The sequence below is a fragment of the Struthio camelus genome, chromosome 2, assembly GCF_040807025.1.
Source record: "Struthio camelus isolate bStrCam1 chromosome 2, bStrCam1.hap1, whole genome shotgun sequence".
NCBI classification, from domain to species: Eukaryota; Metazoa; Chordata; class Aves; order Struthioniformes; family Struthionidae; genus Struthio; species Struthio camelus.
The window spans coordinates 50,137,757-50,163,315 of NC_090943.1; the positions used below are offsets into that span (position 1 = coordinate 50,137,757).

A 25,559-nucleotide genomic window follows, 5' to 3' on the forward strand; every position below is an offset into this window, starting at 1 on the left:
AAATTCAAACTTTTATTGTATGAAGTATCTGCTCAGATAGCCAACATGAGTCTGGAAATATCTCCCAGCTCTGCAGGTCTCCTTTATTTTGAGATGTGCAAATAGGAGACCTTCTCGCCACCTAAGACATCTTTCACATATATCTTATTGGCTAATGATGTGGATTCAAGTAGCTTTGGAACTCATACCTCTTCATACAGGATCGGTCCTAGTCCGGAGAGAATGTCTCTAAACTAGATGTAGTTAGAGACCCAAATTATGCTATTTTCACCATAAAGTCTTACAGTGTTCTTTCACTTTTAGGATTGTTAAGTTGCTTTTTATACAAACTGATAAGTTCTGAAATTGTATATTCCAGTAAAAAGATACTAATGATGTATTGTTTTCAGCTGGGATGGGGAGGGGAATACATTTGTTTGATACCTTTACTTGATCAAATGTTCAGATTTGATACATTTTCCTGTGTCTTTCTCTTGATGCCTGGATACATTGTCATGTATTTTGAATGCTTTCCTTATTGGGTTGTTTTCAAGAAAGGTATGATAAATTGCAGAAGTTTTCCAAAACTGCTGTTGGGAACTGGTAGAAACATTTGAGAAAAAGAAATTAAACAAACTAATTCTGCCAACACAAAGCAACAAATGCAAAACCACAAGGCCAGCTGCCATTACTCAGGAGCCCAAATTAGGCAGCCATGCAGTTGCAAAAAGGTTCAATTACAGCTAGTCTTCGCGGGTGGCTGCTTTAACCCAGAAAGGACTACGAGCGGCAGTCTGCATGTGATGCTCTTTTCTCACCAGCCAGTGTTAGATGATGAGGGAACTGTTTGTGTTGGGGGAAGGCACTGCCACTGCCTCTATTTGGTACAGAAATAGTGGCCACCAGTTTCCACTGTTATCGCTGTGATGTTTTCACAAGTATCATGTTCACAAAAGAAGAAGAAGGAGAAGTGCACAGGAACTAAATTTAAGAGATCCACTTCTAAAGGTGGGGAAGTAGGCTATGGTCCTATAGAAGTTGAACTGTACACTGAAGTAATGGGAACAGAAAGGTGTGGAGTATGTAGAAAATGCAAAGATAAGCAGTAACAAATACAATTTACAAGGAGAAACACATGCAAGCCCTTGAGTGCTCGGGACATTCCAGTAATTTTCTGTAATTGTTGGTATGGAGGAATGTACATAGAAAGACCATAAAAACCTCAGCCGTAGGGAATGCAATGCCTCTTAGACCTTGTCTGGATGGCAGATATTTCTCTGAAGAGTTTACTTTTTTCCTCCAGATGCTTGTGTAGCGTCTGGTGTCCATGCTCAGAAGTGCTCCAACTAAGTCTGTGTTGCTACTCAATGTTGTTTGGTTGAGCAGGTGTAAGTGCTGATCTGCTCTGCACTTTCTCATTCTGAAGACCCTTACACTGAATGTAAGTGGAGTCCCCAGCTCAACTGCAAATTTCTATTATAGTGGGAGGACCTTGGTTCTGCATGTGCAAAATGAGAATACCATTTAATATCCCACCTTGCCTATTCTGACCCTATACTTTTCTGAATAGGAACTCCCAAGTTTTTGCTTTATCTGATCCTGGGAGGAACCCAGTCTAGGACAGGGTCTCTGGCTGTCCTTGTGTGACAGGTAATTCTTCCAAATAGCATTTGTGTTCCTGCAGCAGCCGTTCTGGGAATGGAGAACGACTATATGGAGAGAAGTTCATCTTCTGTGGTTGTAGCTAAGGTTCAGCCAGTCAGACCGCGTCAGAATGACAGACACAATTGCATGTAAATTGATCCTTCTCTGAAAGGACTGGTACTAGTGACTAAGCTAAAACGCACATGGTCAGAACGTCTCCGTGCCTTAGTTAGCTGGATTTGTTGTCACATATTCACAGCAAAAAGGATGTTAACAGCCCCACAGTTGCTCTGTTTTCGTTTGCCAAAGGCCATTGCCCTGCAGTAGTGCTGGTGTGTAACGCGTGCTCGCACCCCGCTATTTCTGCGTACAGTCCGCGTCTTCACTGAAAGGCAGCCTCGCTGCTGTTTCAGTGCCATTCCCTCGCTGCACTTGACTTCAAAGTGACAGAGACGCTTACAGTCCAGGTTTGCAACCCTGCTGTTGGGATGGCAGCCTGTGGCTGTGGGATAGAATAAGTAAATGGCGGTAAGAGTGTTTTAAATCAAAGCCATGCCCTGGATCCCTGAACTTTCATGTTGTCATTGATATGTAGGCATTAGTATTGATAGCCTTTTAGATTATTTTTAGATGAGAAATGCTTGAAACTATGCAGAAATAGTTCAGAAGGGGAAGGAACAGATTACCTTCTGGTTGATACCCACTAGAAGTATTCAAATATTAACTGAAACTTGCATAGCTTCTGGTTAATTTGTTTCAGTGATCTAATAGTTTTAAAGGAAAGGCTTTTTTGGAAGAGCAGTTGAAGATTTATGGGCTGGGTCCTGTATTAGAAAACTTCAAAGCCAATGAAGAAACATTTCCTTCATCTCATTGAGAATATTTTCTCTCTCTTGTTTTTTCTGCAGAATGTAAAGGTATGCTTGTTCTCCATATCGAAGCACTGATAATTTGTTTGTCTGAAACCTTTATTTTCAAACTTCAGTATAGCTGAACGGAAACTAGCTCCTTTTGCTAGACCTTCACACAGTTCAGTGAAAGAATCCCTTCTTACAGTTGAATAAAGTAGACTAGCCTGATTTTGGTTATGACTTTACCTTGTCCTACTGCTTTCTAGTGCAATGAATTCGATGTTACTATTATTCATTTTTATTAGTAGTGCTGAGGGACCCCAGTCATTGCCTAGGCCTCAGTTGTGCCAGGCACCATGCAAGACCAAGCATAAATCACAAATGCTCCCTTCTGCAAAGAACATACAATCTAAGAGGCAGGAAAGAATAGATGGGCACAGACAGACCCAGGGATATAGAGGATGCTGAGACATTTTCATTAGCATGGTAAGCACTTGCAGGCAGCCATTTATAAATGCAACTGAATAGCCTTGAAGTGATTGTATTTGGAGGTGATGTTTTGAGAAGCAAAGCACTTGGTCCCTCAGAAAGCAGGGGAGGACCCTAAGAATTGTCCATAATGTCATTGCAGCACTCCCTGCACACTCATTTTGATTTGAATAAGAGCAATTTGATTTAAATTGACTCAAAAGTGGAAGCGGTTTCCTGGCAGTGGGGAGAAGCTTTGCCTTTTGGAAGTGAGGGTGACATACAGCTCGCCTGTCCTGCAGTGTAATTTGTCCTGACATTTGATGGCACGGTAAATTCTTACTAACTGCAATGACATTTGCCCTACATGACATAATTCAAAACATTTTTCTGTAATACTTCCACTTGAATCGAAAGCAGCCAAACTGTCTTTTCTAATTTCAGCCCTTTTGCTCCCTTTGCCCCAGTGATAAGTTTTGCTGTTGCACTGTGTGTTTGCCAGTGCTGCCTGAAGTCGAAAGACGAGATAGCAGCTAGCAATCCAAGTTTTTTTCCTGCTTGCTACATGAACATCCTAGAAGAAGTCATTAATCCTTCATGAGGCAAATCGTGAAAGAGTTCGCTTCAGAGGTTAACCCTCCCAAAGCAGACAGTATGACAGAAAAGTAACAACAAAGTCAACTAACAACGTGGTGCGTTTGTACTTGCCACCTTTTAATGCTACTAATATTTGACGTTAATCACAAAATATTACATTCAAAACCCATCAAAAGGGAAATGATGTGGATGAAGATCAGAGTCTTCATAATTAAAAAGAAAAGCTATTTTATTCTGATTTTGATGTGGGTCACTCTGAGTGGGAATTGCTTTGTTACAACCACCTTTGATTTTAATTTGTTTCTCCAAGGAGAGTTCGTATTTTATCCAATAAAGAAGGATGCCTAAGCACTTGTTGCTGCTTAGCAAGTCACCTGGGCTAGCATATGGGCTGCTGCAGTTAGTCATCACGAAATGCAGTAGTGTCTTTGATAGTATTTTGCTCATGCCGACCCCACTAGATATGCACAACTCAGTCCCCTTGATGGGCCTTCTGTTTTTCATGGCAAAAATCATATTTCATTATTATTTCTCATCCTTAGCGATAACACTTTATTTGGGGTAGTAGGACACTGTTAGTTACAGTGCAGGTGAAAACAGCCTCATAGGTGCAGTTAAATATATTCAGTGAAGAAGGGTGGGAAATTCACCGGGGAGTGGAAGAAATTTGGGAGTTTGACTGCTCGCTGGATAGCCGATATAAAAGTGAAGAGGTACACTTGCTACATTGGACTGAGAAGGCTGATGTGAGGGTAGATTCACTACAGAGGACGAACAAGCACGTTTCTGTAAGAACTAGCAAGGAGAAGGGAGCAGATGCCTGAGTATACAGGCTGTGTAGTGCTTTCTCAGTTTTCTTGCCTAACATGCCCAAACAAAAGCTGGGCAAGTCACCTACTTTTAGGTATTTGTTTATTTTTATCTCAGGCTCCTCACAACCCTAATGAGTCATGGGTTTGAGGATAACCTCGTACCAATTGTGTGAGGTAGAGAAATACTGTTATCTCCTTCCCCATACAGATGGCGTCTGAGATTAGGCCGGGGTCATGCAAAGCAAAGCAGAGAACTAAATTCCACTTCTAAAACCAATGCCAAAACCACTCAGTTCTCTCTCTGTCTCTTAGAAGAGACTTTGAAACTCCTGCAGTAGTAAGAGGGTATAGGATCTAAAATCCCAAAGCAGTTCTTTTTACCTGTATTAGGTAGCTAAGCTGCCTAGATTGCATCATTTTCCTCTTATTTTAAAAACCATAAATCTTGACACATTTTGCCATATACGAACAACTCAGTGACAGGAGGTAGTCAGAAATTCCCCATGCAAACGGAAGATTCCTTAAATGGCCTCTGCAGCTTAAGACTGATGGTCCATTACTTTTGGCATGGTATTAGTAGGGGTTCTCTCTTCATTTCTCATTTATTTGAATTTTATAGAAGAAACTAACCCACATAGTGCTTGGTATGGCGATGTCTAAGTCTTTTCTGAGTAGTGGTTATACCATTTTAATTTATGCTCCTGTATCAATTCAGAGAATGTCATAACCCATCCTTAATGGGCTTCAGATTACAAGTGCTAGCACTAGACTAAACTTTTGACTCAATATTGTTGTACCAATGGGCTGATTTTCTACAGAATGAATGGGCCACACCACTTCAGTTAGCTTAAGGATCAGTCCGTTGAATTTTCAGCTGTGCATTTCTAGGTCAGATTTGAAGTGAGCAAAAAGGTCACATTTTGTTTCAATTATTTGCTGTTTGGGAAAAGAGCTGGGAATAGATTTACTATAAATGGGGTACAGCAGACCACAGACATTCAGCAGAGAGAGACGGTTTTGTGAGAGCTCAGCTTGTTACAAGGAAGAGGCCCAACTGAAATTTTAAACTGTAATAATCTGTCTTAGAGAGATGAGGTTGCAACTGAAACAGGGTCATTTTGTTGTTCTCAAGATGTTCCTATAAATGAAGATCCTCTTACTGGAATGAAGCCAGTGTGATACCATGTGTTACAAATAAATATACCAGTCGTATCGTATACGTTTCTGTGTCTGTGCTCTTACTTACAGCTTAGATTACTAGGAGTGTATTTTAAAAGCTCTGCTTGTGATTTAGCCTTATCTTTTTTGTTGCTGTTATTTTTTCATGTATTTTCATGTACTGATTGCTTACGTTTAGTTACAGGTGTAAACTGCTTTTAAAAAAAGCTGCTATAAAAGCAAAGGCAGAAAAAAAAATTGCTCTCTTTCTTAAACAAGTGTTGCCGTTCGGTGTTTGGAACGCAAGCAGCAAAGCTACAAAGTCAAAGAAATGATCATGACTAGGATGGCAGAAGCTCATCACGTTAAGTTTAACAAGTGAAGGCCGACATTATCTTTTGCAGTTACTTTGGAGTTGTCATAGTTGCAAAGAAGTAGCTGAGTGCTGAATCAAAGTGTTTAAAAATGGGGAAAGATTTTGACTGCCTTAATGTTCTGTAAAAGCATGCGTTTATGCATTTTGGTGTGGGATCCGGATTTAAATTGTCAGCATCCTTCCAAATGTGTATTAAAAGGCTTGGGAAAATGATGTGTGTGATGTAGGATTAGTCAGAAGAGGGAATGGTGGCTTCTTTTTATTTTATCAGAATTAACGTGAGACAAAGATGGTCTGAGCATGGTGTTAACAACGAAGAACTCCAAGATCTATTTGTTTGTGGCTTCAGCCAAATCACGTAATTTATCAGTCTTAAGTCTCTCTATTGGTTAAATGGAGTATTAGCACCAGCTTTGTTTGACTTTGGGAAGGAAACGATGAGAAAATGTCTGTGCGTTTGCTGAGGTTCCATGTGGTTAAAAGTGCAAAGTATGGTTATCATATGCCTTTGGTCTAGTGAACAGTCTGATCACCTGACAACTTTGTCTAGGCAGTGCTGGTGATCAGAAAAGTTAGGATTTAATATCTTAAATCCACTAGTGAGGTTATCTTTTGATTACATCAGTGTCATAATTCTTACTTTCTTTTCTTTGATAGCTAATCAAAGAAGAGATTACCTGGTACTTTTCTGAGAGTGCTGTTCTTATGCAGCTCTGTCCTTCTGCTCGGTGTTCTGAAGAAAGTTGGACTTTTTGTTCATTTAGTTGTCTCCACTATTAGCTTCTCCTGCGAAGCTTAATTGAATTTTGTAAGTCAAATACATTGTCTATACATTTTAGGTTGTGCCGCTACTCTTCATTTTATGCTGTGTCTTTTTTCCTTTCCACCCTATTCTCCAGAAGAGAATGACAAGCTAAGCCAAGAATAACTTCAGAGAGTCACCTTGTACTATTCTTCTCTCTGCTTTGGTCTGCTGGCTTTCCTTGTTTAATCTTATGGTAGAGGCCACATTTACATGTGAGAAACTTTTCAGTGAGAAACTTTAATCTCTGATCTTTTCTCTAAATTGAAAGAAGTTTGAAGAAGATTTGAAGAAGTATCTATCACAATAAGCTTTTTTGGATGTACAGTTATTGCTGCTTCTTTTCAGATGCCAGCTTCATCTCCTTGAGAAGAATCTGTGTTCATGTGCTGTTGTCCTAGGCACTGAAGTTCTCTTGCCTCATATACTTCATTTCCTGATTCTGTCACAGACCATAATCGCAATAAGTATGGGTTTCTGCATGGAGGTTCTCAGGTGCCAACTGGCATGAGCCACTGCCCTATTCTTATTTTGATCTTTCTTCAGCGATTTAATAGTGACATATTCTTCAAAGCGTTTTCCTTTTCTCTGTAATAGTTTACGTTTTTATTCATCTTTCAAAATCCGTATTTTTGTTCTTGTCTTACCTCAATTTTCCCCTTTTTCAGAATTTGACATATTTTTTTTTCCCCTCCTCAGGCTGGTGAAATTTTTTCTTCGTCTTACTGTATCTCTCCAGGTTAATTTTAGCTGTCTGCTTACTGGAGATCAATCTGTTTTTATCCAGCTTTACACAATGTGGGATCTTCCGTGTGTTTCTCTCTCCTGGGACTATTTCATCCCTTGAACTTTTGCTCTGTAGAGATCTCTGCTTCTCAGTTACAAAAAAGTCAAGTGTATTTTCATGTTGGCAGTTAGCATTTTATTGTCTTACCTGCTTTCAGATCAAAAAGATTCACGTGATCTCTCCTGATTTATAAGGGAATGATGCTAGCATTCCCATTCTCTTGTGCTTAACTCTTTTTGGATGGGCATGTATAACATACCTGTCTCTCTTCCTTGCAGGTTAATTTATATACATAAATATAAAAATATTGCTTTGTACTTTCCCTGTGCACTTGTGCATAACTTGCCAGTGCTTTTCTCCTGGATGTCTGTCTCTTAAGAGTTTCTAGTCTCTCCCATCCAGCCTCTTTCCTAATTTAACATTATTTCTCTCATGCCTCCAGTCGCAGGACACCTGATTTCCAGGCTTGGAGGAATGAAGGGAATTTGGAGCTTGTGAAAGAAATGTTGGTGAGTAATAGAGGCAGTAATTTTCAATAGTTCCTCCAACAATAGGCTGAGAAATCCTAATGCCAAACTAACTGATAATGTAAGTGGCACCGCTTATTTTAAGTAACCTCAGGAGCAAAAGACCAAAATCGAGGGTGAACTGAAGCAGGTGCTACACACGTGGCAGATCAAAGCGGTCCTACTGAATTGACCCTCCTTTTTCTCTTCGTAAGGGCTGTCCTTGAGAAAGAACTTTTGTGATTGTCCCCTGAACAAGTGGAAAAGGCATAGAGAAGTGATGTGAGGGAAGCTTTTGGGGATATGTTCCTTAAAAGTTATCCCCTTAGTGTTGACTCTCTGAAGCGTGAAGACTTTTCTGCACTGATCAGCAGAAGTGTCCAGGCATGGACGAAGCCCTTCTGCCTCTTCTCCTGCAGTTCTTTCTGCAAAGAACAATGAAAAGTATTGCCAAGTATTGCAGATATCAGAGGCACTATCTGATCGAAAGCGTGTGTCTGCTCCAGTGGAGCAAAAGGGATATATTTAAACAAAGATAGTTCCCTGAGATAAATTTATATCTTATCAAAGATCCATTTTTAAACTTTGTAATTCTTTATCATGAATGGAATAATTGAATGAGGGTGGGGAGACTGGTTTTACTCCTGGTTCTGTCAGAAGTTTTCTGTGTAACTTAGAACAGGGTAGTAAATGCACAATTTTTGAAGTTTTTTAGGATCTTAAAAGACGGATTATTGCTGAGTGGAATTAGCAGAAAGGCTAGGCAGCTAGCCTGCACGAATTTGAAGAATGCCACTGGGACCTAGCCGCGTCAATATACGATGTGGCAAGGCAGCTTAAAAAAATCTGACATTGTGTCTATAATAGCTTATTTCCCCAAGGAGGGAGTGTTGTGGCTGCACAAAGATACGTTTGGGAGGTACTTTAACATTTATAGATGGAAAGATGTTATACTAGAAGAGCACAAAGTGTTAGAATACAGAAGGGGTAAGGGCTTATATCTAAGACTAGAAATAAATAATTAGCTCCTTCCGAAAGTATGTGTTTGGTTTTCAAGAACCACTGGATGCAGTGTACCAGCAGGGCTCCCTAGAATTAGATTTTGGTATGTGGCTGCCAGCAGTGACTTTTATTTATTCTTAAAAGAAAAGGTAATTTTAGAAATCAGCAACTCATTATAGTGCCAAAACAATCTAGAATTAAACCTGATAGTGCAGCCACTACAGTTTGGGTCTGAAGCAGTAGCTCGGAAGAGGGAGTTGGGGAAGGCATTAGAGGGGGGGGAAAAAGGATAATTTCCACACTCTGCACAAAGAATATAAGCTCTTAGTCAGTGTTTAATCTAATATCCTGAAATCTGACATGGATAACTGTCCGCTGGGGACATTCAAAGACTCTAATTAAGAAGTTGTTATGTGAGGAGAGGATAACTCATTGAAATATTGCAGGAAGGGTAGCTATGAAACATTTGCCTAGGTATTTTTTCAATGTTTTTACCTCCAGTTTAACCTCCTATCGTACTGAATCACCTTCATTTTCCCTGTTATAAAATGCTGATATATATAACCTGATATAAAATGCATTATATATATGATATATATAAAATGCTGATATATATAACCTGATATAAAATGCATTAGTGAGTTCTAGCAAATACCGCAGTTTGATTGCAACGAGGAGCTAATTTGCTGTTGTTTTCAAACCACCTGCAATAGTCAGTGCTCTGCAGCCATAACTTACTGCCTTGCAGTGATACAGCAAGCTCTAGTCGTAGGCTCTCATAGTGCCTTATGTGCATTAATTAAACTTCCGAATACCCTTTTGAGGCAGATTCTGGCTTAGGTAGAGACTAGTTAAGAGCTCCATGAGTAGTTGTATTGTAATTAATGGAACTATTTATGCCTGAAAGCGTGATGAGGGTAAAATGGCAGAAATCAGCCCTATCACCTGTTCATGTGTCCTACTCCGAAGCTCTTAACACTGTGACAACAGGCGAGCCAAAAATAGAAAGCAGGATCCTCGGCTCTTGAGACTTTGCTTTCATCACTGGATAGCATTTCTTCTTTTAGGAACTCTTTCCATGTATCTCCGTTAGCCCACCTTTTTTTTTTTTTCTACCTTTGCTGCAGAGAAACAGTTGGTGGTCCCTAACTCAATTTTTACAGAAAAGGTAATTGGAATCATAAATCTCTTCAGTGGGCACCTGGGGTTGTTGCCTTCTTGCTTTTTAAGTTAGACATAGTAAGAATGATACTGAACTGTTTCTTGCTAGGGAGTCAATAGTGCATGAGAACTGACCATGTTCAGGCACCTCTTTTTTTACTGGAATGCCATTACTAGCGTGCAAGTCATGTTAGTCACTAGAGCTGGTTGAAAACTTTCAACAAAAATACAGCCACTGTTGTTTGTTTCCCTCCTCTCCCTGTTTCATGACCTTTTCTGTTGTTTATATGGATGTTCAGATGCTCACATTTGCGCTCTTCAGAGGACCGCCACGGGCAGCTCCAATCTAATATCTGTGGGACTATAGTCAAGTCTAGAACAGATTTTTGCTACTGTGTTATAAACACAGAAAAAATTGAGAAATGGGATTGCCAAAGGACCACTCAAGCCAGTTTCCTGTCACTAGAGCGGACTGTCTTTAGCTGATAGCTGAATAATCATGTAACGAGTAAAGGTTGGAAGCAACCCACCCGGGGATGGTCTGACACTGCAGACCCTTCCCTAGCACAGTAACCAGCTGCATAAGTGGGGACTGCTTGGAGGTTGCTGATGGCCTGTGATATGATGAGAAAAGGAGCTAATGAAAACTCATTTTGGCAGTGATGTCTTTTGCTTCTCTGGGAGGAGCTGCCCAATTCCCAATATCAAATGGCTGGATACTTATTGCCTTGCTGTGACATTGCCGTCACCCAAAATAACGACATACTGACTACAAGTATTGTTCAATAACAGAAAAATCAGTTAATACCATAGTGCTGTGTAAGTAGGGGCAAGAAGTGGTGGAGAAGTGCAGATTCTTTGCATAGGTGTCTGCTGGTTTCTGAGGCATCTCCCAGGGCTCAATTTATCTCCATTACCTGCTTCTGTATTGTGAACGGTTATCGTTCCTGGAATGATATGGTGGTATCACGTCAGGGGAATCCCTAGAGGCGTTTTCTCCCATTCATTCAGCTTTTTTCCCTGGAAGGATAATCTAGTCTATATTTAGCGCAAGGTAACCTTGAGTAATTTATGCCTCTATCTTGACTGCAGAAAACAGACGTCATAACTACTTTTGAAAACACACAGGACCACTTCCTGAAATTACGAATAATCTTTCCATTGACTTAATGGTTGAAATTGTGTTCAGCTTATTTATGCAATTGTTTCCAGTGGTTCAGACAGGACTGGTCACATGAGTAAGACAAAACTGATAGCAAGAAAAACACAGTTAGTTGGAAACCACGTGGTGCGACAGTGACCCTAGAGATCACCTCCTAAGTAGCAAGGACTTTTGTTGGGCATGATATTAATGCTCAGCTCAGCGATAACCAAAAGTGTGGGTAAGGTTGTTCTGAAATGGGATCTATTCCAGAAGGTGGTCTTCATCCAGGTTAAGCAGCTTTCTTGTTGTTTCTGTTTTGGAACTACTGAATAAATGCGGATCAGATTCTGCTTCTCTTGTTTACTTATGAGGAAATGTGGGAGATTTTGACCCTGTGCTGTTAAAAATCTTAGGCTAAGTTACAATTTTTGGTCCAGCTTCTTTGATATTAATTCTCCTGTCAGTGGTTATATTTTTCTTCTGTGACTTCCTGTGTTAAACACAGCATTGTTTATCACATTTCAGAATTATATTTTGCCTCAACTTGGAATTTCTGCTGTCATTTTGCAGTACAAGAATGTTATTATGTTACCATCCTTTTATAGTCTGAAGAATACCAGCCCTTGATTCCAGGTTTACTTCTGTGTATTTAAAAAGCTGATACGTTATGGTCTGCTTGGGTTTTAGATCAGAGGAAAAAAAAAAAAAAGAACAGTCTAGGGATATCAGGGATGAATGATAAGTGCTCATTAGTCCTCTCCACAGCTTTTCTCTCCAATCCTTTGCCTTCATAGCAAGGAAAAGATCAACTAAATGGGAGAATGTCTTTATTTTCCCGTTTACTCAGCAGAAATCTCATTCCAAATGTAATGCTTAACTGCAGAGTTCAAGAAAAATCTAGCAAGGTAATAAATTATGCTACAGCTCAGACAACTTTCTGGTTCCTTTCCTCAATTTAGGACCATGTCATTTCCCAGCTACATACTTAAGCCAGTATCCTCTCAAACATGCTTCAAGAGTTATTACATTGGGTGAACTTGCGGCAATTTACTGTTTGGTGTAAACAAGACTATGAGAATCTGATCACTAATCTATACAATTGTTCTGATCTGTATCAGTCATCTCAGGTTTTCTCTTTTTAATTAATAATTACAGTGTGTTCATACTGTCTTTCAATTCACATAATTCAACAGCAGATGATGAAAAAGATCATAGATTAGATGATTTATTGCAGTGCCACAGGAGAATTGTTCCTGGTGTCATATTTTCCATTGCTTTGCGCAATGCACTTTTAAGTGACTTGAGAGACAGATGGCCCGTAATTTCCTCTTTCTTGCTAGGTATAGTTCAGCTACTTAGATGACTTTCAGTAAGAGGCTCATTCTTTGTTGCAGTAAGTAGTGTATCAATGTTCTTGAGCTGATCAAGGGATGAATCCGTGCATTTCATACAATAATGGAGCAGTTTATAAACCTTTATGGCGGGATAATGCAATTGGAAAAGAAAACATACGACCCCTTGGCTTACAAGACTTAGAAAAGGCAGTAGAAGCATTGCTCCATGAGTGTTAGCCAGGTTACGGTCCAGCCTGTGTCTTGCTGCTTTTCCCACCAGAACCAGCCAAGTAGGTAAGCTTATGCTATAGGGGTTTTAAAAGATAACAGGGCTACCAGTGAAGATATGCTTCACTGGAAGACTCCTGCCTCAAATTAGCAAGGCTTGCTACTTGAACTCTCACTGCTCACCCCTTTATAGCTATACCTGGTTTTTTAGGTGGTTTATTAAGTGATTGTTTTTAGGGTTTGGCAGTGGACAGGGTGCTTTGCGACTTCCAGTGAAAAATTCAGTGGCGAGTAGATTCACACACACAGAATCACACACAGAATGGTTTAGGTTGGAAGGGACCTCTGGAGATCGTCTAGTCCAACCTCAACCCTGCTCTCCCTGCGGGTTTTGAATATGTCCAGGGAAGGAGACTCCGCTACCTCTCTGGGCAACCTGGTCCAATGCTCTGTCACCCTCGATTGTCCTAGATTGTCACCTAGATTGTCCGCCAGGAAAGGTTGTGGTTTCTCCCTCTTGTTAGGGAAGTGGCAGTGTTCCAAAACCATAATTACTAAACTCCGTGTAATCCAGAGAGACGGTTTAACAAAGAGATGAGTCCCTTCCCTTTTTATAACTGTTAATCTACAGGAACAAATGAACAATCCAGCCTAGTCATATAAAGCCTTCTTAATCCACGTAAAACTTCTCCCTCCTCCTCTCTTCTTTTCCACAGTCCACCAAACTTACGTCTTTAACTAAACCTTTAATTGCAAAAGATTTATCTAGATTACTTTTATTCTATTTACTTTACTTTCCCCCAAATTACCTTCATAATCTCTTCCAGAAATAATTTCCCGTATAAAGCTGCTTCAAACAAACTCCTTATCTAAGTAGAAAGTTTCTATCCTCTCTTCTTTTATTTAATAGAGCAAAACGTAATAAAGAAGTATAAAACTTGAGCCACTGTAGTTCGCATTGTCACATAAACCAGCTAGCACAAGTGATTACTGAAGTATGTAAAATCGAGGGTTTATCCCATTTCATTAGCAGATCCATCCGCTATGCTTTGTTCTTCCTTTCCCTGTGGAAATGAAGATGTTTGCCCAGGCTTCGCAATTTTGGCCAGGTAATTATCTCGGGGGGGGGGGGGGAGCAGGGGGAAGGGAGGAGGGGAAGAAAAGGAAAATGATTTATGCTTGGTTTGAAAAGACAAAAGAGAGAGATAAATGTTTGGTATTCGTTCCCATTTGTTCTCATCATTAAGGAACTGTGCTGACAAAAGCACTTCAGTCATAAAATAAGAAGAATCGAAGGAAGAGAAGACAAAATAAATAGGACTCTGAGCACAGGATGTGAATGTGGCTTGGCAAATTGACAGGGAGGAGATGAGGGATGAGAACTGCTGACTTGGTTGCTGACTGTGTAACGGGTTTGCTCAGTGACACAGGGTTAAGTACCTTCTGCACTCCTCAGCACGCCCAACTGTAGGAAGGTTATGCATATTACCTTATTTAACAAGGGATTATGCTGTTTGTAAAATGTTTTGGGAACTTTAAATGGAAAGGGTTGTAGATAGACAGACGGATATAGACATAGACACGCACCAAAGCTTAGTGCCACTGCGGGAACATAGAATTACTGCCACCATAGGAGCCCTGGAAGAAACCCACCGGGAGCTGTGAAAAGGTGATAATTCCATGAGTCTTTTTAATTATTAACTAAATTTACTTCTTCAGCTTGGCAGTAAATATGGGGTGTTATACAGCTTAATGGATAAGAGTTTGGGAGGGAAGAAGGGAAAGATTGGGGAAGAAGGGTCATTTGTTTGTTAACTCTTTAGCAGGAATACAGAAAGAATTTAAAGACTCCTGTCATTGGAGTCGAACTTCTTTCTTTGCCCTTCTAGAGCCCCCGCAATTTACTCTCTGTTAAGTCACTGGCTTTTTTGCAGTGAAAGATTTTCAATAGCCAGAGATTACATCCTCGAGGGAAATAAAAGGCTTCTTCATACATGCTCTTCATTGAAAACAGAATATTGGGTAGGTGGATGGCTGGTCAGCCCCAGGATGGCACTTTTTAGATTAATTTCATCGCAGCTCTTCTCTGAACATTCACTTCTCCCTCATCCTACTGCTCATCAATTCCATTTGCAAATCACTACATTTTTAAAACATTTGTAATGACCCTGTCTTGAAAATATTCAAGTTATAGTCATCCACTGAAAATAACACCAACCTCCTCTTCTGCAGCATCATGCTGTTCATTCTCCTGCTTTGTATCTTCTGTATGTTTTTTGCTTGACTTTCTTTTTTTTTTTTTCTTTTCTATCCTCAATTTCAGCTGTCCTTGTGACAGTAGTGTTGGAGTAGAAAGCATGAAGGGAAATAGCTCCCTTAATACATTTTTGCTGCACAATTCGGAGAGAGGCCTGTTGCTGTGTGTGTCAGCAGTGAGGCAGGCAAGAGGTAGCAGATGGCATGAAGGGAGAGCTAAGAAACCGTAAAGATACAAGGGAGCCGTATTTCTTTAAGAAAGGTACATAATGTCAAAAAGTAATATGCAGGGGGAGGAAGACACAGTTGGGAACCTGAGGGAAATGTTGGTCAGAGCTTGAAAGTGAACTAAAACACCAGTGGTAAGCAGTAGGCTCTTGAGATTTACCTTAGTAAAGCCCGTGTCCTCTGATCTCCGTTTTCTGTTTTATCCCCAAGCTCTCTGATGTCTTTCTTGTCCTCGTTGTTACTGTTGCGTGTTCAGACATCCAAGGCTAAACCTAAGAGGGAAGAAACATAGGAAGACATCTGGGAGAGAGCCCTGACCCAGACCGAGCCTCCATGGTGGAGAGGGGCCCATGGAGAGCTGCTGCCTACTGGGGCAGACCTTTGTTTCCTCTACACCGTGATCTACAAGACCCAGGTTTCTAGGTCAAAAGGTATACAGACCTCTCAGGTATTTCATTTTGTGTTTCTTCTTGAACAGTCAAGGTAAACCCACAGCCTGTCCTATGCTGTTAGGTCATGGGCAGGGGAGAAAGCTGCAGTGTTGTGCTGCAGCTGGGGACTGTCCACCTTACCTGGCCACTCTGGCTATATCCACACTAATAAAGTAAATATGCCCAGAGTCATGCTTTGGCCCTGAGGACAGCTGGCTGGGTGCAGCCCATGCCTATGCAATTACACTTTTTTAGCTTCCGGAAGAGGATGGCGACATGCAAACTGCCTCCTGGGGGTGGCGTCTGTTCCTCGCTGCCTCCCAAACCGTGCCTGAGAACTGTCGAAACCAGCCCAGGGACCATTCCAGCAATTTAACAGAAGTGATGATTGATTTCCAGTGCCCGTGTGTGTTCCCTAGCAATGTGTCGCTTACCAATACAAACGTGGCCCAGGGTGCCAGCTAGTTGGCATTTTCTGCAGAGTGCAGAAGGGGTTGGAAAGCTGATGTTACAGCGAAAATGTGAGGTCAGATACAGGCAGTGGGGGTGCCCAGTGAGACTTACTGATCTTGGCAGTGCCACTACAGTGTTTTGGGCTGACTTTGCTTAATTCCTCCGTAATTTGAAGGTTTGGGCTGAGTTTTGCTTTTGAGTTTCTGCAGTTCATTTGATCCCGAGGAACTCAAACCAGTCTGCAAAGTGAACAGGGACAGTTTGCTATGTCGTCTTCAGTAGAATTGCTTCAAATTTTCAGACCTCCCTAAAAAAGGAAAACAAGATTCTCGGGATTTTATTCTGTGAGGATCAGCCATAAAACAATGCTTAATGGAAGTATTTCCTATTGACTGCACAGGGAATTGTGCTTGCTAATGCTGTTGTATGAATGTGATCCTAATTCCTGGTTGCAGTAGCTCTGTAAACGAACTTATACCATAGTTTATTTCTAATTCATTAAAGTTTTATTTAAGAATATGAGTCATTTGTATAGCAGAATGATATATTTATTTATTTTAAATCACAGAGACAGGCATTTTGTACTGAGATCTGCTGCCTCTGTAGTGTGATTTATTATCCAAAAAATAATCTGGGGTTGCTTCTCTGTGAATCCAAGCATCTGTGACGTTAATGTTACTGCATTTTGTAATTGGTACTTGATAGTTTAAGTGGATAATCAGCTAAGACATAAATGCAGCTTACCAGGAAACAATGGAGAATTTAGGATAATAAGGCTGATTAGACACTGTGTTACGCCAGTCTCACGCTAAGATAGTTCTACTAAGTTGAAATTTTACAAATAATACTGTAAGATACACTGTGGTCAGGCAGACCCCCTTCATATATATTTGATTGCTTATTTCTGAGCACACACAGCTTAAATGGTGAGCTCCTGTTAGTGAGAAAGATTGAATGATCCCTAAGTCTGGGATTCCAGGCAGTACTTCTTTGTGATCTGAGCAACTTCTTTAATAAAGAAGTTTAAAAATGGGTTAATAACATCACATACCAATCAGTATTTAGGATGTTTTCTCCTGTTATTGAGGCTTAATACTTTAGATTAAAACATGACAGGACAAGCATCATGTCGGGCATTACAGAAACTGGTGGCTTTTAGCGTTCACCGGGAATGGCTGTTTGCTGTGAAAGGACGTGTTGGGGCTCTACAGGGAACCCCATGCGTTCTTTCGGTGGGCAAGCACAGGACTGCCAATGCAAAATGTGGTCAGGTTCGTAATTCATGGCCCTCGTGGAACTGTGTGGTCCCCTCAAGAGCTGTTTGGGAAACAGGTAAACAAAACCAGCTTCAGATTGCCTTAATAACTCCCAGACACGAGGCTTCATAGGGATCAATTTAGTCCATGGCACAAAAGAGAACAGCCTTATGCCAGGGTATCGAGGGGAGGTGAGACAAAACCTGGTGGAGCAGACATCGTTGCTGGGCATAGTTCCTGCAGTGTTATTTGTGGTGGAGGAAGGAAACCATGTGTACTGAAGGCTCGCTCGTGCGTACCAAGGGCTCATCCTGGCACCGTTTCCTTTGCATGATGCTGTAGAGGTGAGAGTCAAAGGAGAGAGGGTCCAGTGACAGTAATGCCTGTTTTTTTTCTAGCGTGCACAATGCTTCCCTGATACCAGCAGTACTACTCTTCCTAAGTATATTGACCTGGCAGATTCTCGTGTTGCTTCAAGAGCTGTGTATCCCAAACCCTGTGGATCTGTTTGTCGGATTCCTCCATACCCATCAGGCTTCTGAAATCCACCCACTCCAGAGAGCAGTAAATGCTCTCTCCAGAAGTGCCGGCTAATCCCCAGAGCACCCTTCTCTTTTTGGCACTGTCTTGGTTTCGCTGTTTGGCATGCCCTTGACAACTTCAATGTCACAGGAGCAGCAGCTGGCACTTTGTGTTCGGTGGCCATGTGATGGTGAGTTAGGATACGTTAGACATATGCTGTGTGTCCAGGGCTATTAAAGTATTAATTTACGTGAGCCGTGCAGCTGAACTGCAGCTAGTGATCCTCAGCCTACAGTCATTACTCCACCATGCTTAAGCACCACCAATTACTCATCTTACTCCGTGTTTATTTTTCCTCCCAATAATTCACTTAAAGAATATAATAAAGCAGCCTCCAGTGGGAAGAGGCACCTGTTTATTCTCTGATTTTCTGTTAAAATCCAAAGCAGCTTGTTATCAGCCATGTTACCTACAGAAGCAAATTTGAGAGATGGTTGTGTTGTTTGTCCGTTTATCTGTCAGTCACTCCTTTCCAAGTGATTTTTGCACTTTCCTGGCCAACTTCAACCAAATTTGACCAAGATTAGAAATCTCTGTAAATGGTATGAAAATCCGTGGCTGAATAGGAGGGAAGGAAAGACTTTGATCCCTCCGCTGAGGGAAGCGCTGGCAAAACTCAGCTGTTGATCAGGCAGAAGGCAGCTGGTGAGGCTGTTTAGTCCATAGCTCTGCATTAGCCACAGCACCTTTTTCTTGCCCAGAGAAGACATCAGAGAGGACTGAGGGGGATATTGCTGGGGTCATTAAGGAAAAGGACCCTGCTGTTTAGGAGGCCAGGCTTCCTTTCTGGAACAATTGCTGGTGGAATAACCTGTTTTTTAAAGGAACATTGCCAGATTTCTTAATTATCTATTGTTTATATTGGATTATTCTTTTGTTTCTTTACAATAGTCTACTCCTTTTCCTTGGTGGTCTATTTTTTTTTTCCATATGATGAAAGTTATTTCACTATGTCTCCTCTCTTGTCCAAGCCTAGAAGGGATTACTTTTTGCTTTCTTTAAACTTAGTAGATATAGTTGGTGTTTATTAAGATGAGATTTCAAAAATATTTTATCTGCAGAAGTATGGCAAAAGTTCTGGTAACTGACGGTCCAAGAGGAACTAGGTCCCATTTGAAATTTTGTTTTGATACTGGAGTAATTTCTATAAAGGGGTAGCTCTGATCCCTTTTCAGAAATTTGTTGTTGACAAAATGGTTGAACTGATTTGATTAACCTCTGGTAAAATTGGTGTCATCCTTACCCCATGGAAGATAAGAGACTTCACATCCCTGCCTAACTTCCTAATAATAACACAATGCCATTGCCATCAAGGTTTGAAGACCCCCAGAGTCTCCTGATAAACACCAGCCAGGCTCTTCCCTAAATTACAGCTGTGGCAGTGAGTTGGCATGGCTACGAATCAGGAAGACTGTGGTGTGTGGATTTTTGTCCTTTTTTTTGAATACAAAACTGCATATCTACCTATCAAGCTGCTATTGCCGTTTGAGCTATAGTTTAAATTTCTAATAGATTGTTTTTTCCTTTTTTCCACGTCTTTCTGTTAATGTTGCTTTTATGTGTTTATGTATGTATGTATTCATTTATTTTGCATCTGCTGCTGTCTGAAGAGCAGCTGAAGGCAGAGTATAATCCACTCGTGTTCTCACACAGCATTTTCCAAGGGGAAATGGAAAATCCCATTATGACAGTCATACCACAGCTGCATGTTTTAAACCCTATTGCAGCTCTGAATGAATCAGTTGTAAGATTTAAATAATGAAGCAGAGCACAAATGTTTTTATTGCAACCAGACACACATTGAACATGGCCCTGCCACTGTTACTGACATAAACAACTGGGAAAATGTCATATTTTGTGGAGAAGTTAAAACCAAACAGCAACTATCTCAGCCTGTCTGCCACACTTTTATTGTAACGATGTTTTATGATGCCTACAGCTTTTATTGATGACCCTTGGTAGCCATATAAAATGTGGTTTTTTTCTAGCAACTGTGTTATCAAGCTGACATCAACTCCTTTCCCCCTTCCTTCTCCGCACCTGAAGCAACTTTTCAAAGTTAATTGGTTGAGGCATTTCACCTGTCCGGGTAGTTTAAGAAAACATCACTAGGAAGTAAAAAATACAAGATCTTTTAGCTCCTCTCACAAAAGGGTGTGACCCAGAGCTTTATGAGAAGTAAATGTCAAGTCCAAATGCTTATACGTCAAGAAAAGCTAATCCAGCTCACACTAAAGACTGCAGATGCTCTTCTGTTATTTTCAGAAAGAATTGGACAGCATTCCTAAATGCTTAGAAAACAGAGATTTGTGAGAGATCTCAGTTTTGGTAGTGAACTGATGAGAAATAACTTGGAAAAATCTGGGCCTTTGCTATATGCTTTCAAAGGAGGTATATCAAGGTTATAGTTAAATAGCCATTTCTAATATGATCAATCAAAGATAGCACCAAACCAGTAGAGTTTGGTAAAGTTCAGAGAGGCCAAACTGGCAACAGCCAATAGGGTAGGGTTGTTTGGATTATTTTTGGCACCTTTTGCATCCTAGTTCTAGCAAAGTTGGAAATACTGTGTGGGTAATGTTCTTATGAAAAATTAGTATTTTACTTGCAGCCTGGCAAGAACAGAGAAATCTGTAGACTGCTAAAATGAAAACCAAAGAGAAGAAAATTTGTTTACTTTGCTTTGCTACCTGAAGAAGCGGTTTGCTTTGAACACTGGACCATGTAGTATTCCTTATTAAAAATGCCCAAATTATCCAAAATGTGTCTTAGCTCATAGTTTTTGAGTAAACTCAATGAGATTGAATGAGTTTAGGGATGTCAGCTGAAGGGACACTTCATCTTGGGATGGAAAGTTGTTTGGATGTTGTCAGATAGAAAACCTAATTTGGTTAAGAGAGCTAATTTGAGTGCCAGGTACACTCATGGCTAGAGTTTGGTCTGGAAGCCTACTGGATTTACAGTCAGAATTTAGTGATGGGTTGGGTGAGGAAAGGAGCAGGCTAGATGATCCTTCTAGCTTGATGGATGAACAGCTTATCTGGGAAAAAAATGACTCCCTGATTTCCCTTTAAAAACAGTTAAAATTTTTCAGCCTTGAACCTTTACAAGCAAAGGGTGAATAGTAAAGGAAGAATCTTCAGTTGTCTCTGCTTCATGTGAATCAGTATGGGATGGTGGGTCTCTAAATGAATACCTGGCCCTTACTATGGAACAAGCCATTACCAGCACACATGCAGCATTTCTGCTTGTTTCTAGACATGTTGAACGTATGGCACTTTGATATGTTCATGCCACAGACCAGGTCTTGTACAGTTGATCTGTGCACCTACTTTTGTCATCTGCATTTCAAATATCGGCTAGTCCTCTCTAAGCAGGGCTGCTTAGTGTCCAAAAATTCTAGACAAACAGTCAGATCCTTCTTTTTTTTCTGGCCGTACAGCTTTACACGCAGTAAAAAGAGGACATAAGGAGGAAGACTTAGACATAGAGTAGCCCTAATTGAGGCCATCTGTTGTGATGTGCCTTGGTTACAAAGTGTTGTTGCCAGGTATGATAAGGCTGATAGTCCTCAGGAGGTTTCAAATGGCTTTGATTGCAAGGCGTTCTCCAGTCACCTTGGCTGCAGGTGGAGAAACCCATGCTCCTGTTACCTGTACTCCCCCATGGGCTGTGCAGATCATAAATAGGAACGTGTTCTCCCTTGCTGACTGTTGTGCCAGCTTGGTGTGGGCTCACCTGGGAAGTTCAGATGGTAGAACCGCAGGTGTTCTCACCTGTTTTGCCTGAGAAAAAACAAGTGGTTTGCCAGCCTGTGCTTCCTTTAATCATGTCAGCATTCCACCTCCTGTTCCCAGAATAACCAGAATAATGCTGGTTAACTCTGAGAAGTGAGCGTTATCCTGGACGTTTGGATGATAAAAGAGAACTGTTCATTTAGCACATCAGCAGCTGCAGTGTGGCAGTGCAGTCTTTGAGGATGAGAAGGGCACGTGATGGACACTAATTGGAAGCTTTAGACAACTGAGCAGTCCCTGCCTTGAATTATAACCTTGTGCTGTGCTCTGCACAGCATCTGTGAGATCAAGGCACAGAACCTCTCTGAGACCTAGCAAACAGAGTTTCAGAGACTGTGCATATTCTTTTGGCAACCCTTGAAATGTCTCATATTGGATGACCGCTGCCAGGGATGAGTAGCAGAAGTGCCTCTCATATGCATCTACCTGAAGAAGAGGAAGAAGTTTTGGCATGCTTTTGGCGTGCTTTCCTTCTAAGCTAGGTGATGTTAGCTTTGTCCGTGCTGCAGTTCTTTATGAGTTCAAAAAAAGAAGGAAGCCTAAAGGCCTGAACAGAGTGATTCTTCATGTGTGGAGTTTTGCAGAGCCTGCTTTATAGACCATTTTTTTTAGATAGTTGTGAACTTAACAAGCCTCAGTACTTTGGGATTTGCAGGCAAAATGGAGACACCAAATGCCAAAAGCACAGACAGTGAAAACAATGATCTCGCCTTGAGAGATGAAAAGGGAGCACTTCAGTGTCTAGCAGCTTGGTGATAAAAAGTTGCCAGATAGTTGCCTTTCTTCTCTGGAGCTTTTCAAGCACTGCAGGACTGTGAGCGGGGGTGTCAGGCGTGGAAATCAAGCATCAGTTTTAGTGGGACTCTGTCTCCAGCACTGATGGTCGCACAAGGGCAGACAGTGAGGAGGCAGGAGCAGAAACAATAGCCTGATGGAGAATTACTTCCTAGGATGGCAGCGTCTGAGATGAGGAACCAGAAGAAATGCCAGTTATATACCGCAGTATGCAAGCCAGTCCCTTGCTGTAAGGACCAATGCAGTAATGTTTGCCATTTTACTCTACAGTTCCAGCTCTTCTTGGGAGCGTATGCTGGCTGGCTGCAGAGACAAGGATGCTGGGTCTTGGCCACTTTTGGTGGTTTCTCAGGTAGACCAGTTCAGTGAAGAGATCCTATCTTTCTTGTGTATCCCCTTGAAGAGTCCTTGGCTCTGCCGTCCTTTTCCTTGGTAGACATATAGCAGTCTGTGATGAAACGTAAATTTATACTATTGTCCTGTGCCAAAAATCTGTTCTGTTTTTTCATAATGCAGCTAGAGTGATTTCAGACATGTGTTTCTTTTCTGTAACCTGCTTGCAGATCATCTTCATGCCCTAAAGAACACGTTTTTTTAGTGTCCTGCTTGGCAATCTCTGTAATACCCCTTTCTAAATGTGTTAGTTTCTGTGTCTAAAGATGGTAAATTTCTTAGTCTTGGCCCTCACAGAGGCCTATCCAGCATAGATCACCCCTGCACATGTGACAGTAGACAAAGCACAAGGCTAGCTGGAAAAAAATAAATGTGTTTACTTGGGATCTTGCTCCTTGGTCCTAGGAGCCCAAAGAGAGAGAACCAGCATTTAGCAGGCATATAATGCCCGAATAGTGTGACCTTTGAGGTATGGGCTGATTGTAGACCTCAAAGTCTTTGAGCCCATACTTTTGAGATATGGGCTTTAAAGGCAAGGTACGAAGGAGTACAGGAGACTAGCTGTCAGCCCAGGAAGATACTGTGGAACAAAACCACATATGCACAAAGTAGGTATTTTGTGATGTACCGCATCTAATTCTGTACCCGCTTTTGACAGGTGTGATGCTCAAGACGTTCTGATATAGGACTGATTTTGTTATTTGGATGCAGTCCTTTTTAAATTGATATTGCTAGTGTCGGTTACCCACGTAGACAAGCTTTTAGCATCGGGTAGTTACACTGAGCAAGGCTATTTTGGGGGAGTATATATACATCTCTTACCATATAGGGGAAAAATGGTACTATTTTAATAAGGTATGCATAACAGTTTCTCTTACCTAGTTACCTGAAATATAGGTCTCATTTTCATGAGAGCCCTGGCCCTAGAGGCTAGAGCATTCCTATGCAACAAAAAGCCTTTCATTGCTATGTATGTCTCATCTCAGTAGGAAAAGTTGACCTAAAGCCTTGCTTGTGTTTCTGCTTGTATATCCTGGCAGTAGAGTAGTTGTTGCTGCTGCATGAAGGTTTCCTATTACCATCTGTCATGTCATACTTACAATTTTCAAGATCGAACCAAGGCCCTCCTGGTGCGATTGACTTAAACTCATGATTGACGTTAATAGCTATTTTTAAAAGTCAAAAAACAGGCTTTTTTTCTGACAAAGAGAGCACGTGTGATTGATACTGAACTCATTACAATCATTTACTAGAGGCCAAGAGTGCTGATGCAGTGACATTTATGACAGCTCTGTTGCCGCATGCACATTTATAGCTGCAGTCTGGCTGCAGTGGGGCTGCGCTGAGGCTCAGAATTTAATGCCAAGTTTTGGGGGTTAGAGAAGGGAAAGAGGGGGGAACAGGCACCTGCAGAGAAACTAAACATCCCTTCTAGACAGCCACTGTCTTTTTATGGACTGGGAACAACATAAAAGAAATGTAAATCTTACATGATAACTTTAGCCAATGTATTGTTCACAGAAATAGATACACCTTCCTTCCTTAAGGTGCTGCGTGCCGGCATGGGAATGTACAGGGAGCTGAGACTCTTTCTGCTTGCTAAAACCTATGAGAAAATGCTCTGCAGTGGTAGTTAAATCCCTAGCAGTTGCAAAAGGTTCATTACATGCTTGGGAAGGGCAGACTTTTCAGTTAGCCTTACTTCTGTCATTCATGCTTGATGACCTTTTATTTAATTTGTAGTAAACAGTCATGAGACATACAGCCAAAAACTTTTGATTCACCTTTGTAACCAATCTATAAATAAAATGCTTTAAGGCCTTCTCCCCCCCCCCCCCCCCAAAAAAAAAAAAAAAAGCAAACACAAACTCGGATGAACTATATTGGTAAAAGTAAATATTATACTAGCTTTAGTGGTATTGATTACAAGAAGAAGAAGGGACAGCGGTGAATGAAGTCCAAAGGACAATAGCTGTGATCTGAAAAATCAATGTATTAGAATAAATCGTGTAAAACACTGGCAGGAACTGAAAAGGACGTGTTGTTGAGAAAATTATGAAAGTGGGCATTGCATTACAGAACTTTGCTCTTCTGTGCAGTAGTTTACCTCCTCTTGTATATTTTTAATCATTTGCTCACAGCCCTCCAAAATCTAAAGGAAATTGTGAAGCTCTGTTTTTTGTTTGGCAAATTTGACTTTTCAGTACTCAAAGTGCAGGACAACTTCAAGATTAAATGATCTTGAAGTGACACAGTAGTGTCTGTGTCGGACTCACAGAGTCTGCGCTACTATTTCTGTGCAATGTTAAGGAGATTTTTGGATGATCATGAGCCTCAGTTTCTCATCCTATAAGGTTTTTAAAAAGGCTCCCCTTCCAGCACTCTGTGTCTCATTTATATAAGATTGGGAGTTTCGAGGCTGGACTGATGGCAAAGCAAAAAAAGACCTCTCTTTTTATGAGAGACATGGAATAAATAATAATCAAGGGTACAGACTGGATGAGCTCAGGAATTCTACA

At 41.0% G+C, this 25,559-nt stretch overlaps 1 protein-coding gene across 6 annotated transcripts in view; it reads left to right on the plus strand.

The window, feature by feature from the left end:
- The window catches only part of TMEM108 (transmembrane protein 108), a 169,725-nt gene that overhangs the window by 9,443 nt on the left and 134,723 nt on the right, over window positions 1-25,559 (plus strand). The window contains exon 2 of one of the 6 annotated variants that reach the window (XM_068935614.1): window positions 7,917-7,983. The exons of 4 other annotated variants lie outside the window; for them this stretch is intronic. The gene's annotated coding sequence lies outside the window, so the exon portion shown is untranslated. Of the gene's footprint in view, window positions 1-7,916; window positions 7,984-15,633; window positions 15,765-25,559 lie in introns of those variants that run through there. One more of the 6 variants, XM_068935615.1, reaches the window with a different exon arrangement.